Here is a 4818-nt window from a genome sequence, read left to right as displayed (position 1 = left end):
CGGAGCAAAGTCGGAGGGCGAGCGAGGAGCGCGGCCCAGAGCGGTCGGGCCTGAGCCGCGCGACTGCCCCCCGGCGGCCACAGCTGGAACTGCAGGCACCGCTCCCCGCGGCCCAGGGGCGGCCCGGACTAGGGCCCGGGCGGGGCTGGGCAGGGGGCGTGTTAGGGGCGGGGGGCTCAGCAGAGGCTAGGATGGGGTGGAGGGGGGCGGGAAGTGGGGGCCGCGAGGGCGGGGCCAGAGGCAGGGCGCCTGGAAACCTCAAGTCCTCAAGTCCTAGATCCCATTTCTAGTAAAATAGCGCCTGTAGAACAGTTTTTCTTGCACAGTAAACCTAACTCCTAGAGTTTTGGATTTCTTATGTTTAATAGAGTATACTAATAATTAGTACCTACCTTGTCTGGCTTTTGGGGGGAATAAATGAGCTAGCTACTGTAAACACAGTGTACCCCACACTGGGGATACAGTCTCTGTTAACTATTGTTATTTATTCTTTTTTTTTTTTTTTTTTTTTTTTTTGAGAGAGAGAGAGTGTGAGGAGGGGGAGGAGCAGAGGGAGAGGGAGAATCTCAAGCAGGCTCTATGACCAGCACGCAGCCAGAAGTGGAGCTGATCTCCGGACTCCGAGATCACGATCTGAGCAGTATTCAAGAGTCAAGTGCTTAACGGACTGAGCCACCCAGGCGCCTCCTCTGTTAACTATTAATATGATGCTGGTGGTTCAGTCTAAAGTCAGTTTTTGTTTTTGTTTTTTAGTATCAACCCTGCTACTTTTCTCTTTAGGAAAGTGGTTTTCTTTTCTTTTCTTTTTCTTAAGATCTTTCTTTCCTTCTTTCTCTTTCTTTCTTTCCTTTCTTTCTTTCTTTTTTTTTTAAAGTAATCTCTACACCCAACCTGGGGCTTGAACTTAGAGCCCCGAGATCAAGAGTCTTATGTTCTACCAACTGAGACAGCCAAGAGCCCCAGGAAAGTGGTTTTCTTAAATCTCCAATGCTGGGGGCTTTAGCCTGTGAACTTCAGTATAGTATATCTGTGTTAGTTTCTGGGGATATAGCAATGATCAAAACAGTTCTAGGTCAGCCTAGCGTTTGAGAAGAAAGATGATGTTCATCGGGAAAGATGATGTAATAAGTGTGTTGAGGCCCATCTGTGAAAATCCACGTGCTTTGTGCGCATCTAACAGGCCACCTGCCCAAGATAGGTGGTCAGCAAAGGTTACCAGGTTCAAAGCCGAGGTTTGAGGCAGGAGAAAGAACACTCCAGGTTGATGAAACAGACTGTAGAAAGGTGCTGAGGCCCTATGGAGGCCACTGATGGAATTTAAGAAACTGGAAGAAGGCTCAGATAGGCAGAGAGCAGAAAGTAAGTCAAAGTGAACTGATGTGGGGGAGTTGGGCAAGGCCTGGGCATTTAGCTATGGTAGAGATTTTGGGTTTTATCCTGAGGACAGTGGGAAACTGTTTTTTATTTGTTTGTTTTTAAAGATTTCATTTATTTATTTGAGAAAGAGAGAGAGAGTAGGAGCAGCAGAGGGAAGCCGACTCCCAGCTAAACCCAGAGATGAGGCGGTGGGCCTATCCTAGGACCCTGAGACAAAACCAAGAGTCGGATGCTTCCCCAGCTGAGTCATCCAGGGGCCCTGTTGTTGTTTTTTTCTGAGAGGTGACTCAAGCCCTACTGTGCAGAACAGCTTGCAGGGATGGGGTGGCTATAGCATGCAAAGCTATTGCTGTAGCCCACAAGTATGAGGGAAGCCTGCACTAGGGGCAGGGGCACGGAGAGACATATACAGAATGGAGACATCGTGGGAGACAAATCATAAGCACATGGAAGTGTTTTAGACTTGGGGTATGGTGAGGGTCAGGAAGAGACAGAGGTGACTCCTGGGTTACTGGCTTCAGGACCTGGACAGATACTGGTGCCACTGAGTTGGGGCATACTGAACAGAGCCCAGGTTTGGGGGATGGAGAAGTGAGGAAGATCACAAATATGAGGTGCCTTTGAAACACCAAGTTGCAGTTAGGCATATGATCCTGGAGTCAGAATAAAGGTGAGGCTGGAGATACGCAGCTGAGAGACCTCTGGGGATAGGTGGGAATGAGATCTCCTAGGGCAGCGCAGAGTGCAGGCGGAGGTGAGAGGAGAGCCTATGACAGAGCTTGGATGCTTGTTGGCTGACGGAAGGAGGATGAGCCTGCCAAAGCAGCTCAGAAAGACAGGTAGAGAGGGAAGTTAGCCACAGGAGTGTTTTGGGAGTCAGGGAAGGACTGATAAGGAGACGGGAGCACAGTATCTAATGCAGCTGAGGAGGCAAACAGTCATAGGAAGACACCAACTGCCTCAGCCAGAGACGTTCCAGTCACGTGGTGGAGGCGGAAACCCTCCTGTAATGGGCTGGCTGAGAGGGGGTCATGAGGAGGCACAATGCTTTCAAGAGTTTTGGGGAAAAGAGAAGGAGGCCTAGAGCATTAGCTGCAGGAGTTGAGGGGTCCAGGAAGGAATCTGTGATAGGTTTTAATGAGAGAAGAGTTGAACATGTTTAAAAACCCAGTAGGAAGGGTCTAGTTGAGGAGGTTTATGAACGGGAATGGGATCCAAGCAGGAAGAGGACTAGCTTTAGACATTATAGTCGGAGGGAAGAAGATAGATGCCTACCTAGGTCAGCTGGAAGGTGAGGAGAAGCTGGGAGAGTACCTTTGGGTGGCTGCTGTTTTCTCAGTGAATTAGGAGCAAAGAGAATCTGCTGAGAGAGAGAGAGAGAGAGAGAGAAGTGGGAGGCCTGGGGTTTGAGGAGAGTAACGATGGTTTGAACTCCTTTCAGGTGACCCAAACATGAGCAGTGTTAAGGGCACACCTGGTAAAGGCTGGCAACCTCTGTAAATTTACAGAGGTACCAATCTGCCTTGAGCCTTCCTCCCCAGGACTCAGCTACTCACCGAGACACAGGAAGGTAGCTGGGTTCCTCCACGTGGCTCCCATGAAGGCAGAACAGCAGGGAATTCACAGGTTTTGGCGAGCGCGGTGCTGCAACGGTGGGCGATGGGATGGGAAGGAGGGAGACGAATAAGAAGCTGGTGAGAGAGTCCATGAACTAGTTGAGGACCCAAAAGGTTGAAGGACAGTCCCAGCAGGAACATGCTGGAGAGGGCTGCTTCAGTTCCTGATTTTGGAAATGGCTCCATTCCAGCAATAACCGTCTAGGGGGCGACTGTGGGAGCAGGAGGATGGCGGAGCTGGAACAAAAGTGCCATCGTCACACACAAGGAGGCTGAGGAACCAAAAGGCCAAACAAGGTGCTGCACATTCCTGTGGACACCGGAATCAGGATCGTGGCGGGAGTGGAGGGACAGGGCTGTGATGAGCCTGGGTGAGACAGGGAGACGCATACACATGGGACGAGTCATGGCTTCTTAGCTTCCACCCTGAGCACTGTGCTTTCAGACGCCGACGGAGCTGTGTGGCGTGGGGAGGCTTATATTTGCTACTCTGTATGCATCGGCGCTGTCCTTCCAGAGCTGGAAGACCCTGCAGTTAAAGAGCGCTGGGTCGTGATGGCTAGGGCTGCCATCACAGAGGACCACACACTCTGGGGGCGGGGCTTAAACAATAGAAATTGTCTCCACAGTTCTGGAGGGTGGAAGTCCAAGATCAAGGTATAGCAGGGTTGGTTTCTTCCGAGGCCTCTTTCCTTGGCTGACAGATGGCCATGCTTTTGCTGTGTCCTCGTGGGGTCTTTTCTGGGTGCGCATGCACCCCTTATCTCTGCCAAAGCTTCCCTCTTTTCTAAGGACCCCAGTCAGATTGGCCAAGGGCCCACCCTAAAGGCCTCATTTTAACTGAATCGCCTTTTCAAAGGTCCTATCTCCAAATACAGTCACCCTCTTGAGATGTGGGGGGTTGGGCTCAGCCTGTGAATTTGGTGGGGCACAATTCAGCACATAGCAAGGGCTGGGTGTGAGATCCATGGACTGTGTTCACCTTCTCTTCGTTCTGCTTATTCAGCTTTCTTGGGACTCCTGGAATAGCTTCTGTCTTCTGTGAGCCGGCAGTACAGACACCGGTCCTGCTGACAAAGCAAGCTTCCCAGAGGAAGCTCCCCATCCTGGGGAAGTTCTGTGCCAAGAAGCCGCATCTGGTGGCAGGAAATGGGGATCTCCTCCCCGCCTCACTTGGCCACCCACTGCTGACTTTTTCCTGGGAGGACAGCTTGGAAACAGACTCCGAGAACCCCTCAGTTCTCCAGTGGTGTTGCCACTGCTGGCAGTTTAGGAGTCAGTGGAGGAAGGGAAGGGGAAATAAAGGCATTAAATATGATTTGTGGGATGTCACGTGGAGCATGTTCCGGCTTCGTAGATCCAAATCAGATCAAGAACTTCATATTCTGACTTTCTCACTAGAGCAGAAATCAGATTCTCAGCTCCCACACATTCGAGCTCTCACACTTCAGGTAGAAAGTCACTGACTTGCAAATAAACGGTTTGGTTTGTTCCTTCGTGTGCCGCACTTTCCCAGGTGGGATTCGGCTGATGCTGGCAGGGCGACATGTGTTGTGAACCTGAGCTCGGACCGGTGAGTCAGCTCTGCTTAGCCAATACAACCTAGTAAAATCAGACCGGACAAACGCCAGCATTCTAGGGCTCCTGCCAAGGGGTGGGTTCTTAACAATATTGTTAAGGATCCCTTGAGTGGGGGCCAAGAGGAATGTGGAAGAAGAGCTACAAAAACTAAGTTCAGGTGAGTAACAGTTTGGAGAGGTAGGGCCAGGTGAAATCTCATGCAAAGTGAGTGACTGACTGCCCAAATGAATGGAGCACTGACAAT

This window comes from Enhydra lutris, unplaced genomic scaffold, assembly GCF_002288905.1.
Source record: "Enhydra lutris kenyoni isolate GAN:26980312 unplaced genomic scaffold, ASM228890v2 scaffoldscaffold30, whole genome shotgun sequence".
NCBI lineage: Eukaryota > Metazoa > Chordata > Mammalia > Carnivora > Mustelidae > Enhydra > Enhydra lutris.
This window is presented reverse-complemented; position numbering follows the sequence as displayed.